Genomic DNA, 14,737 nt, shown 5'->3' on the forward strand with positions numbered 1-14,737 from the left:
AATGAGTATGAACAAAGAAGAGATACAGAACCCTACAACAAACAAAGAGAAAGCACACATCTATTAATAAGACCACAAGATATATGTATATAAATCAACATATATTGGGTTCCAATGTCTCTGTCCCCTCAAAATTTACATCAATACATATATTATCTGACTGTAACAGAAGAAAACTAGACATTAATAACAGAGGACAGTTTGGCCAGAATCTAAAATATATGCTAATAAATATCTTGTATGGAAAAGAGGAAATTTTACAATAACAAATTATATTTAAGGAACTTCATTATAAAATGTGGATGATATATACAAAACCTATATCCAAATAAATTCTATTTATTTTACTTCTAACCTTTATCAAAAAGAAAAAAAACATATTATCAATAATAAAGCAGATATTGACCCAGAAGTACAGATAAAGAACAAGTGAATTAAGCCAAAAATGAAAATAATCAGGACAAGAACAGAAATTAATGTAATAAAAACAGGAAAAGACTATGAAAAATATTGAAAATTAGTGAAAAACATATTCTAAAATATTATTGAGATAGATACAATTCTTATAAATCTAACAAGAGAATAATTGTAAATAAGATGCAAATAAACCAAATTTGGACCCCCTAAAAGCATAAGAACCAAATAGCATGCACTCAATTTAAAATACTCTTTACATTTTAAAGACTATATGCTAACATATTTGAAAACAAACAAACAAACAACAAAAAAAAAACAGAAGAGAACTAAAAAATTAAACAGGGCAAAATTAAAGGCAGTTAATATCATATTCAAACCCCTTCAATCCAACTCCATTCTCCTAACAAGTAAATATATTGTCAAAATAATAGGCCCAGACTGTTTCTGTTCACAGCAGAAGAGTAAATTTCAAGAGATAGATTATTTTTTAATTAAGCAAAATATAACAGAAAATGGTAAAATAGGAAAAGATACACAATTCATTTTGCAAAACACTATTTCAAAGACATGTAATCTATAGAGGTGATATGAAGAAACAAAATTATAGACACAGTTTCTTTATGAATTTATAAGAAAAGTTATAAATAAAAGATTAGTTAGCCAATAATAGTGTACTAAAACTACATAATAATCAAGAAATGTTTATCTCAGTGTTACATAAGTGATTTGATGAAGCAAATTTGTATGCTTCACCATATCAAAAAAGAAACAAAGATAGTATAATTATCTTAATATTTGTAAAAATTATAGAAAGTGATTTTATATGCTTCTATACCAATTTATCATAAAAAAATAAAAACTACCGGTCTTAATGAAAGATACATACAAAAAAATCCCCAGCTTGTATTGTATTCAACAAAGACTCCATCCTACTAACATCAAGAAGTACTAATAAGTTTTCATATCAGCAAATAATAATAAGGTTTTCTTTTAAATCAAATTCAGTAAACTCAAAATCTGGAACACATTTCTTGTAGTGGAATGTTTCATTTGTGCCCTGTGGTAATAAAAATAAACACTCTTTTTATATGGAAAAAAAAGAGTAAGGCAAAGATCCTATGTCACTCCATAATACTAGTGGTTGTAAAGAGTGTTCAGCAAAAGTGGAGAAAAACATGACATATTTAGTGCTTCTGAAATAAAAAAAATTGTATATCAAGACAGCAGGAATAAATGATTAAATATATATATTTGAGAAGCAAACAAACATTTATTTGGGATCAAAGAATTGCCATTCAGGGAGCACAGATTCAGGTAGAAACCCAAGTAGTGTTTCTGCTTGTAAAGTTAAAAAGGTTTTGTTTTTTGTTTTTTTGTTTTGGAGGAGGGGAAGAATGACATGAAGAACAGAAAGAAAAGTTTTTCAGTGGGAGTGAACAAGTTAAGCTATTCTGGGTTATACATATACAATATTTCTGAGAGGTAATGTTAAATGAGACTACAGAATGACCTATTCAATTTACTTTGGAAGACAATGGTGAAATTACCAAAATTAATTCTAGGCCATAGGTAGGAAAGACAAACTATAGGGAGAGTGGTTTTGAGAAGAGAAAGTGATTGTTGACAATTTCTTTTATAAAGGGCTTGCTGTTACAGTGAGAAGTGAAAAGATAATACATGAAGAATAATTATATTTTGAGCGGTCAGGAAGACGTTTTGCAGGATTATATAATGGGAGCAGTATAGGAACCTTGACATAATTAAATAAAACTTAATGAGTACACAAAAATTCAACCAGGGGAAAAAGTCTATATTCTTGTTATTTGGATAGGGAGGCAATTAGAGTAAATAACTGAACTTACTATGCATTATATTTAATTGGCATTATTTCTGTGAAATTCATGTAAAATTACTACTTTTTGGTCTATCCACTAGTTATTAATTTGTAAGAACATGAAAAATAATGTAGATTTTATTTCATGAATTTCATTCTCAAATGGAAAAAGACAAAATAAGTACTTTTTGTTCTTCCCTGATCCTGTGCTTATAAAATAATACATACTATTATCTTTCTTAATTTGGTTGACAGATATTTCCACCTCTCCACACTATTTCTGAAGCCCATCTTGAAAAGGACTGCATATCCCACCAGTCTGTAAGGAAGCAATTTTGTTTGGGACAAGCTAGGAAAGATGTGTTTAGGTGCCTAAATTATTTCCAAATTAGAAATATAGAGGCTGAAACTTCATTAAACTAATGACCTCATGAACATTTCATAGTTTCTCCATCAGGAAAACAACATTGAGAAAATAGAGGAATTTTGATAATGGTGACAAAAATATAACAATTCATTTAAAATGTAGTAAATACAAGCAACAGTATCTTTCAAACTGGAAATTCTGATCACTATTTGGAAATTGGACAAACTGGCATCTGGTTGTAGATGATTGCCTTCCATCAAAGTTGATTTCATGATCCTCAATTGTCTCATTATGTTTTTGTTTATGGAAACCTGATTAATGATGAGACCAGTCTTTCACAGAGGAGACGAAAACACATAGAAAAGGTGGTGGGCATGCCAGTGATACCGGGATTCTGAAGACACTGAGTTAAGAATGCCAAAATGGTACTCTCAGGAAGGCATTATTTAGACGCTGACTAAACAGCCAACAGAAGTATTTCTTTTATTCTATTTCCTTCTATACACTCCCTTCTCTTTCTCTTCCCTTCCTTTTTTCCTTATTTGCTCCTCTTCTACTTCACTTCTCTTTCCTCCCCTTACAAATATCCCTTTCATATGCTGTGGGAGTTGAAATCTTTAGAACTTGAAAAGAACCTTATAACACAGTCTTGTATCTGTTTGGTTTTCACTCCATAGACAATAGGGTTCATAGTGGGAGGCAGAAGCAGATAAATATTGACCACAATGATGTGACAAGATGGAGGGATCGTGTAGCCCCCAAAGCGGTGGGAAAAGAAACAGAAGAAGGCTGGACTGTAGGAGAAGACAATGGCACAGATATGGGCAGTGCAGGTGCTAAAGGCCTTCTGCTGAGCATCTGCTGAGGAGAAGCTGACCACTGCCCAGAGGATCATGGTGTAAGAGATTATGATGCACAGGATGTCAATGCCCCCAATCAGGAGGACAACCATCAGACCATGAATGACATTGACCTTGATATTTCCACAGGATAACTTGGCCACAGACAAGTGGTCACAGTAGGTATGGTGTAGTATATTCCCTCTATGGTAGAATTGCCTCTTGATGATGAAAGTCAAAGGAATGACAAGCAACACCACATTCAGTAAAGTAAAAAGCCCAACCTTTGCAATGACAGGATTGATGAGGATAGTTGAGTAGCTTAGAGGGTATCAGATGGTCACATAGCAGTCCAGGGCCATAAGCATGAGTATCCCAGATTCCATCCCTGTTGAAGTATAGATGAAGAACATCTGGACCAGGCATTCATTAAAGCTGATTTCATTAAGATGGAACCAGAAGACGCAGAGAGCTTTAGAGATTGTAGTAGTGCACATGACAAGATCAGTAAGGGAAAGCATAGCCAAGAAATAGTCCTGTGCAGGGAGTCCTCATAGCCGATGAAGTAGAGGAGCCCACAATTTCCTACCATTGCCACAGCATACATGGAGCAGAATGGGAAGGAAATCCATAGGTGCCTGTCCTCCAGTCCTGGGATCCCACTAAGAATAAATGAGGCTGGAGTCAGGTCTGTTTGGTTCAGCATTAGCATGATCATGTTATTATAATCATTAAACAGCTTATAGAGTTTTGTGTGTTTCTCGTTTTTTGTTTGATGATCCTCCAAGATTGGGGGAAAATTCTTTTAAAAAAGAAGATAAATTTTAGTCATACTTTCTCTCTCACTCTCCCCTTTTGGGTCAAGTGTGCATTTTAATATCAAACAATCAAATATTGCAAATGTGAGAGAATACTTAAACATAGTTCAAACCGAGAGTGTGTTCATTGTTTATTAATTTAATGATTCATTCAAAAATGAATATTTAGCACTCACTGGTTTCCAGATTTTGTGACATATATTGTGTCTTCACTATTTTGAAACAAAAAGGAATAGATTTAGTATTCATAAATTCAATACTCACAAATTTATAATGAAAGATAATTATATTATGATCTTATGAGGTTTTGTTAGAATACCTTATCTAAATGTTAATTACTATACACATCTCCCTTTGAATATTTTCTTAAGGAGAAGTTCATTGATCATTTCTCCAATAACCTAATAGATATGATTAGAATGTTTTTGTTATTGTTATTACCCTATTGGTTTATATTAATGCCATTTTGAATATTATTCTAAGAACTTTACAAATGTTGACTCATTTAATCCTCACTACAAGTCTGGGACATATTTTTATTAATCTGCACTTTATAATTGGATAAATTGAGGCACAGTTTAGATGATGCTTCTTCATGTCTGAATCGCTGGCATACAGTATCTAACCTAAGCCCTTCTCAGACCATTTTTAAAAATTATTTCTTCTAAATTTAAACATAAAAATGTGTGTTAGAAATAGCTAATTTCAGAGGTGACTGGGTGGTTCAGTCGGTTGAGTGTCCAACTTCGGCTCAGGTCCATGATCTCTCAGTTTGTGAGTTCAAGCCCTGCAACAGTCTCAGAGCTGTCTGCCTGCTTCCGGTTCTGTGTCTCCCTCTCTGCCCCTTCTACCATTTGTGTTCTGTCTCTCTGTCTCTCTCTCAAAAAAAATAAACATTAAAAAAATTAAAAAGCTAATTTCATAATATTGAAAATAAAAAATATCAAGTTCCATTTTTCCAACTATTGAAGTCCACCTTCCCACAGTGGGTCAAACGTACTTATTTTAGTTCTCTATTAGCATTGGCCTTTGTATTTCTAAATCATTTTCTAGTCTGCTTTTTCTCCCTTTTTCCTTTGAAATTGTTTTTGTGAAAATTATTACTTCATACTTAATTTTTATTATAATATAGGTATTATATGACAATTATATTTTCCCCCATTCAATTATTTTTCCTTTTGATAATACTTTATTTTTCTTAGTATTTGATTTAGATATCTCAAAAAATTTAACTTATTTTCAGAATTGTAAAACATTTTGCTATTATTACTTGATAGTTATACACTATCAGTGTTAGTTCTTCCCACACCATCTGTCCGTTTCTGGGAAGTCTTTGTCCTGCTTCACTGAAATAGTGTTTTTCTCAGTTAGACACATAATTCTCATCTAGAAATTCCTCTTCACCCACTGTTTGTGTCAAATCACTATTTGTAAATCTGATTTTTCTTCTTTCTGTTTCCAGGACTTCATGGAAAACATTTGTGAGGGAGTATCACAGTCCGAATATGGTTTAGTCTATTCATCATTTTGCTGGATTGAAAATTGGATTAAATGCCATTTCCCCCCGGTTTTTCTAAAAACATTTCTATATCGATCTCCTAGCTTCTAGGGAGATAGTAAGAGGACCTTTCCTGTTCTTATTTTTTTGCATATGAACTATTTCCCACTGGCATTGTTTTATTTGTATGGTTTGGGGCCCTGAACTATTTAAAAACATTTAAAATTTTTCGTGCTTTAAAGTTAAATGGTATTGATAGAAGAGTATTGCACATATGTATGTCTAGTTGTGGAGGCATTTAATGGGATTTCTGACACTGGAAGTCAAACACCTTTGACTTTTGAAATTTACTTAACTTCTAATAACTTCTAATAATTTATTCCCAACATATTTTTCTTGTTATTTTTCTACACATTTTTCAGTCAGATATTGTTTCTTTTGAATTTTGTTTGTTTTTGTTCTTGTTTTTTTATTTTTATTTTTTGCTAATTAAAATTATTCAGGTTTGATCTACTTAATCCATTTTTTAAAATGTTTTATTTATTTCTAGGAGAGAGAGAGAGACAGCGTGAGCAGGGGAGGGTCAGAGAGAGAGGGAGTCACAGACTCTGAAACAGGCTCCAGGCTCTGAGCTGGCAGTCAGCTCAGAGCTTGATGCGGGGCTCAAACCCACGACCCGCGAGATCATGACCTAAGCGAAAGTCGGACGCTCAACCGATTAAGCCACCCAGGCGCCCCTACTTAATCCATTTTCTAAAAGTGTTCTGGAGCTGTTATATAGCCCAAATATCTTGGTTTTGTTGTTTTTGTATAAAAGTATAAATTTCCAAATCTAGACACACTATATATGTGTATACTATAGTATGTGTATACATTATATATATATAGTAAAAATTATACATGTATACAGATACACACATATTTATTCTACTTCTTGTATATTATTTCTGTAACCTTAAATTTAATAATTTATTTTTATAGCCTACTTAATTTTTTATCTTTCATTTTGGAAGTATTTCTCAATTGTCTGGTAATTTTTGACTTAATTCACTCTTAATATGGAGTCTTTCATAAAAAGCTGATTTGAAACTTCAGGTGATGATTGAATCTCAGAAACTGGTAATATTTATTTTGAATCCTCTGTAGGGACCTCTTTGCTTCATTGTTGAAATCCTTAGTTGTCATTGTTTATAGCTCTCTTCTCAGGGACTTGTAATTTTTCTAAAAAGAATCTATCAATCCACTTCCTGGAATGAAATTTTAATTGTCCATCAACCTTCTTGGAGTTGAGGAGGACACTGCAGGTGTCACATGTAAATATGAATATTGGATTAAACCCTCACATATCTTATGAGGCCTCATCCTTAGACTTCAACACACCTCACATATATGCCTTAATATACTTCCCAGAATAAACTTCCAGTCATCCTAAGAGGATAGCTAACATTGTTTCCTATAGTGGATGAATCAGAGATATCAAGTTGTTCCTACCTACATCCGTATTTAATCTTTATTTATTCACAGTGAATGAAGAGAGATTAGGTACTGCAAAAAGCGACTTCTTTTTTAGAAATAGCAAAGCAATCTAGGATGAGTATATTGTTAAGAGTGTTTTACTTCATTTGATTATTGCAGATATAAGATAACCTTGAAAAATATATATGTATGTATACACACACACACACACACACACATATATAGTTAACATATAATGTAATATTAGCTTGAGAAGTATAATTTAGTGATTCATCACTTACATATAATACCCAGTGCTCATCACAAATGCCCTCCTTAGTACTCATCTCCTGTTTAACCCATGCCCCCAGACCCCTCCCCTCTGGTATCTATCTATAGTTAAGAGTCTGTTTCTTGGTTTTCCTCTCTCTTCACCCCTACCATGTTCATCTGTTTTGTTTCTTAAATTCCACATACGAGTAAAATCATATTGTGTTTGTCATTTCTCTGACTGACTTATTTTGCTTATTTGGCCAATATATGCCCAATTATCACAAGCTGTTGAAAAATAAGATCACTACTTATTTATTCATCTCAATACATTTGAACAGTAAATTCTTAATTCTATGTATCCATGCAGTAGAAGCAAGTAGAAAATTTAAGGAAAGCATAGATATCCATAAAATGGGAATAGGAATTATATCTCAGAGATCATTTGTGCACTATTTTTAAGAACATTTTTCCTAAATATGAGATAAATATCATATTTATGACTCTTGCATTTCTTTTTAATAAGTCTAGTATAAATACATTTATTTATTATTACATGAGAATTTAGGGTGCCATCTTCTACACATTTGCAAAACTCTTAGTTAAAGATCCATCAAGTTTATACCAAGTAATATGGTATTAACCATAAATTAAATAACTTCTCCAAAACAAATTTAAAATCATTTTGATATATTATATCTTACTTTTTTCTGCAAGAGAAATGGAATCATATTATGTTATAGATGGACAGGTTATACTGAAGTAGTAACATCAACACAAGAATATTGTCACTTGTAAAGTACATTTTTATATCATCTGTTGCCTATTTTCATTCCTAAACCCATAGATAATTAATTCCCTCACTAGACTGTTCTTAATTTAAATAAAACAAGTTTTTCTCTCCTTATGATGGAGGGTTCCTCCAAATATGTTTTTGTATCTGGAATGGAAGACACATAATTACAAATAAATCTCTTAAAATGATGCAAGGGAACTAGGTTCTCATTCTGAGAACAAGGGGATCTGTATCAAAATACCACCAGCATTTATCACAGAGTTACAACAAACAATCCTAAAATTTGAATGGAACCATAAAACACCCTGAATAGCCAAAGCAATCTTGAAAAAGAAAAGCAAAGTTGGAATCATCACAATTGCAGACTTCAAGCTGTATTATAAAGCTGTAATCATGAGGACAATATGGTACTGGCAGAAAAACAGACACAGAGATCAATGGAACAGACTCAAAAATCCAGAAATGGACTCACAACTACATGGTCAAATAATCTTCTACAAAGTAGGAAAGAATATCCATTGGAGAAAAGTAGGCCTTCAACAAATGGTGTTGGGAAAACTGGATAGCAAAGTGCACAAGAATGAAACTAGACCACTTTCTTACACCATACACAAAAATAAACTCAAAATGAATGAAAGACCTAAATTTGAGACAAGAAACCATCAAAATCATAGAACAGAACACAGGCAGCAACCTCTTTGATCTCAACCTCAGCAACTTCTTACTAGATATGTCTCCAGATACAAGGAAAATAAAAGCAAGAATGATCTATTGGAACTTCATCAAGACAAAAAGCTTCTATACAGTGGAGGAAACAATCAATGAAAATAAAAAGCAACATTTGGAATGGGAGCAGATATTTGCAAATGACATATCTGATAAAGGATTAGTATCCAAAATCTATAAAGAACTCCCATCAAACTCAACACCCCAAAAAACACAAATAATCCAGTTAAATAATAGCCAGAAGACATGAATAGACATTTTTCCAAAGAAGACATCCAGATGGCTAACAGGCACATGAAAAGATCCTCAACATCACTCATCACAAATTACAACCACGGACGAGATATCACCTCATGCTTGTTAGAATGGCTAAAATTAACAACACGGGAAATAGACGTTGGTGAGGATGTGGAGAAAAGGGAGTCATCTTATACTGTTGGTGGGAGTGCAAACTGGTGTAGTCACTCTGAAGAACAGTGTGGTGGTTACTCAGAAAGCTAAAAAGAACTACCCTATGGGATGTCCATTCTCACCACTGTTGTTTAACATAGTGTTGGAAGTCCTAGCCTCAGCAATCAGACAAAAAAATGAAATAAAAGACATTCAAATTGACAAAGAAGTTAAACTTTCACTTTTGCAGACGACTGGTACTCTACATGAAAAATTTGAAAGACTCCACCAAGAAGTTGCTAGAACTGGTATATGAATTCAGCAAAGTCACAGGATACAAAATCAATGTACAGAAATCAGTTGCAATTCTATACACCAATAATGAAACAACAGAAAGAGAAATAAAGAAATCTATCCCATTTATAATTGCACTAACAGCATTGATATACCTAGGAATAAACCTAAATGAAGATGTAAAATATCTGTATGATGAAAACTATAGAAAACTTATGAAGGAAATTGAAGAAGACACAAAGAAATGGAAAAACATTCCATGCTTGTGTATTGGAAGAATAAATGTTGTTAGAATGTCAATACTACCCAAAGCAATCTACACATTCACTGCAATCATAATCAAAATTACACCAGCATTCTTCTTCTTTCTTTTTTTTTTAATGTTTTATTTATTTCTAGGAGAGAGAGAGAGAGACAGCGTGAGCAGGGGAGGGTCAGAGAGAGAGGGAGTCACAGACCGAAACAGGCTCCAGGCTCCGAGCTGGCAGTCAGCACAGAGCCCGACGCGGGGCTCGAACCCACGAACCGCGAGATCATGACCTAAGCGAAAGTTGGACGCTTAACCGACTAAGCCACCCAGGCGCCCCACCAGCATTCTTCTTAAAGCTAGAACAAACAATACTAAAATTTGTGTGGAACCTCAAAAGACCCCAAATAGCCAAAGTAATGTTGAAAAAGAAAACCAAAGCAGGAAGCATCACAACCCGAGACTTTAGCTTCTACTACAAAGCTGTAATCATCAAGACAGTATGGTGTTGGCATAAAAACAGACACATAGACCAATGGAATAGAATAGAGAACCCAGAATTGGACCCACAAATATCTGGCTGATTAATCTCTGACAAAGCCGGAAAGAGTGTCCAGTGGAAAAAAGATAGTCTCTTTAGCAAATAGTGCTGTGAGAACTGGACAGCAACATGCAAAAGGATTAAACTAGACCACTTTCTTACACCATATACAAAAATAAACTCAAAATGGATGAAAGGCCTAAATGTGAGACAGGAAACCATCAAAATTCTAGAAGAGAAAACAGGCAGCAACCTTTCTGACCTGAGCCACAGCAATTCCTTACTCGACACATCTCTAAAGGCAAGGGAATTCAAAGCAAAATGAACTATTGGGACCTCATCAAGGTAAAAAGCTTATTCACTGCAAAGGAAACAACAAAACTAAAAAGGAACCAATGAAATCGGAAAAGATGTTTGCAAATGACATATCAGATAAAAGGTTAGTATCCAAAATCTATAAAGAACTTACCAAACTCATTACCCAAAAAACAAATAATCTAGTGAAGAAATGGGCAAAAGATATGAATAGACACTTTTCCAAAGGCATCCAGATGGCCAACCAACACATGAAAAGGTGCACAGCATCCCTTATCATCAGGGAAATACAAATCAAAACCACACTGAGATACCACCTCACACCAGTCAGAGTGGCTAAAATTAACTCAGGAAACAACAGATGTTGGCGAGGTTGTGGAGAAATGGAACCCTCTTGTACTGTTGGTGAGAATGCAAACTGGTGCAGCTGCTCTGGGAAACAGTATGGAGGTTCCTTGAAAAATTAAAAATAGAACTACCCTACGACCCAGCAATAACACTACTAGGAATTTATCCAAAGGATACAGGAGTGCTGATTCATAGAAGCACATGTATCCCAATGTTTATAGCAGTGCTTTTAACAATAGTCAAAATGTCCATTAACTAATGAATGAATAAAGACGATGTGTTTTAAATATACAATGGAACACTACTTGACAATGAGAATAATGAAATCCTCCCATTTGCAGCAAAGTGGGTGGAACTGGGTGGTATTAAGCTAAGTGAAATAAGTCAGTCAGAGAAAGACAGATATCATGTTTTCACTCATATGTGGAATTTGAGAAACTTAAGACCATGGGGAAGAGAAGGGGAAAAATAGTTACAAACAGAGAGGGAGGGAGGCAAGCCATAAGACACTCAAACACAGAGAACAAACTGAGAGTTGAGGGAGTCAGGGGAGAGGGGAAAATAGGTGAGGTGATGGACATTGATGAGGCCACTTGTTGGGATGAGCACTGGGTTTTGTATGTAAGTGATGAATCACGGGAATCTATCCCCAAAACCAAGAGCACACTGTATACACTGTATATTAACCAACTTGACAATAAATTATATTAAGTAAGTAAATAAATAAATAAATAAATAAATAAAACAATAAATAAAATAAAAAGAACTACCCCATGTTCCAGCAATTGTCCTACTGGGTATTTACACAAAGGATACAAAAATACTAACTTAAAGAGACACATGCACTCTGATATTTATAGCAGCATTATCAATAATAGCAAAATTATGGAAAGAGCCCAAATGTCCATCTACTGATGAATGAATAAAAAAAGATGTGGTATTATATATCCATATATAATGGAATATTGCTCAGTCCTAAAAAAGTAATGAAATCTTGTCATTTGCAAAAACATGGCTGGTAAACTATTATGGAAGCTAAATAAATCAGTCAGATAAAGACAAATACCAAATAATTTCACTCATATGTGGAAATGAAACAAATGAACACGGGGGAAAGAGAGAGAGGCAAATCATAAAAAAGAGTCTTAACTATAGTAAACAAACTGAGGGCTGCTAGAGGAAGGAGCAGAGTGATGGGTTAAATGGGTAACGGGTGTTAAGGAGGGCACTTGTGATGAGCACTGGGTATTGTATACAAATGACGAATCACTAAATTCTATTCATGAAACTAATATTACACTATATGTTAAGTAACTGGAATTTAAATTAAAACTTAGATCTAAAAAGAAAAAAAAGGAATCATTAGATACCTACATTTTGATAAAATAATGATGATCAGAGTAGCAACAACAAAACACAAGAACTTGTACAAATTTTATAGTATTTTAATTAAATAACAAAATTGGAAACAACTTAAATGCTCATCATAAGATAATTGATAAAATATGGCACATTCACAAAATGGAATACTATTCAATGATGAAAATGGTGAACTAATAATATACATAACACAGATGAAAAATCAAAATTGTTCCATTAGAAAATTCAATCTAATCTATAGTGACAGAAAACAAATCACTGGTTACGAGGGTCTAGGGTGAAAGGAGGCCTGAACTACAAGTGGGTACAAAAAAAATCTTTGAGTTAATAGAAATGTTTTGTATCTTGATTGTAGTAGTGGTTTCATGAGTGTATACATATGTCAAAATTCATCAAACTGTACACGTTAAATGAACACACTTTGTTGTCTATAAATTATACTTAATAAAATTGATTTTTGAAAAACTATACCTGCATATTTTGATTTGAGTTTGAAAAGTATAAATGTTTGGAAGGAGATAAATAGCATTCTTGAATTGTGTAATATAGTGATAACATGATACTTTTATATATATGCCATTAGTCACTCATTGTCACCCCATCCCTCAGCCTCTGCCAACTAAATTCCCATGTATTTCCATAGACTTACTTACTCTAGCCATTTCATGTAAATGGAATAATGCAATATATATCTTTTTGGGTTTTTTTTCCCCGTAGCATGTTTTGAAACTACATGTGTATTGCATCTTGTCCCAGTACCAGAAAATAACGAGTGTTAGTGAAGATTTGGATGAAATAGGGCCCTCAAACTTTACTAGTAGAAATGTAAAATTGTTTAGTCACTGGGGAAAACAGTTTGGTAGTTTTTCAAAAAGTAAAACACGGAATTATGATATGGTCCAGCAACTCCTCTACCAGGTATAGAGAATTGAAAACAGATGTTCTCAAAAACTGTGTACCTAGATTTTCATAGCAGCACTATTCACAATAGCCAAAATGTGTTTACAACCTAAATGTACATCAGTTGATAAATGGATAAATAAAATGTGGTATACATACAAAAATATTATTCAACCTTGAAAAGGAAGTACTGATACATGCTAAAGCATGGATAAATTTTGAAAACATTATTCAAAGAAGTCAGAGACAAGTGGCCATAAATCATATCATCCTATTTCGATGAAATACTCATAATGGGCAAATTTATAGAACAAAAAGAAAAGTAATGGTTGTTAAGGCTGGCGGGAAAGTTATGAGGGAGAGAATAGGAGTAACTGATTAATGAATACACGGTTTCTTTTTGGGTAATGGAAATGCTCTGGAACTATATAGTGGTGATAATTGTACAATGCTGTTAATGTACTGCAGGCACAATGTCCACTTTAAAATTATTAAAATGGTTAGTTTTATGTTGAGAGAACTTTACCACTATTAAAAAGTAATACAGGGGCTCCTGGTTGATTCAGTCTGTTTAGCATCCGATTCTTGACTTTGACTCAGGTCTGATCCCAAGGTCATGGGACTGAGCCCTGCATTGGACTTCATGCTGAGTGTGGAGACTGCTTGGGATTCTCTCTCTCTCTCTCTCTCTCTCTCTCTCTCCCCCCCCCCCTTTCCTCCCACTTGCACTCTATCTCTTTCTCTATTAAAAAACAAAAGTAACACAAGGTTCACTTAGTGGGATTCAGCTGTTTTTTCTAATATCTAATTCCAGCTATTCCTCTAATTTCTGGAAATTTCTGATTAGAAACAAGAGTTCTGAGAATTGCTCATGGCTTTTGTTAAGGACAGACACTTTTGGAGTTTCAACCTTGTCATTTTGACTCTCTTGTCCATGTTTACTAGTTTTTGTGAGAAAATTAGTATTCATTTTTCTGGGATAAATGCCGTTGATAAGTTTTATGGTTTTGTGTATTATCTTTTTAAGAAACTGCCAAATGATTTTCCGGAGTGGCTGTACCAATTGTAATTCCACCAGGAATGTATAGCAGTGCATGAATCATCCAGTTTCTCTATATTCTTACTAGCATTTGATATTGTGACTACTTTTTATTTTAGCCATGGTCACAATTGTGCAGTGATATCCCATTATGATTTTAATTTTCATATAATTAATGATTTAAAATATTACATATTCTTCTTTTTATCTATTTACCTTTTGCTTAATGTTTATTCATTCATTTTGAGAGAGAATTAGTGAGC

The 14,737-nt window shown here is 33.6% G+C and overlaps 1 pseudogene; it reads right to left on the reverse strand.

The window, feature by feature from the left end:
- Positions 1-3,210: 3,210 nt before the first annotated feature.
- LOC120226321 lies at positions 3,211-4,175 on the reverse strand (annotated as a pseudogene).
- Positions 4,176-14,737: the final 10,562 nt, after the last annotated feature.

The sequence above is a fragment of the Hyaena hyaena genome, unplaced genomic scaffold (assembly GCF_003009895.1).
Source record: "Hyaena hyaena isolate Hyena2069 unplaced genomic scaffold, ASM300989v1 scaffold_1659, whole genome shotgun sequence".
Classification (NCBI taxonomy): Eukaryota; Metazoa; Chordata; class Mammalia; order Carnivora; family Hyaenidae; genus Hyaena; species Hyaena hyaena.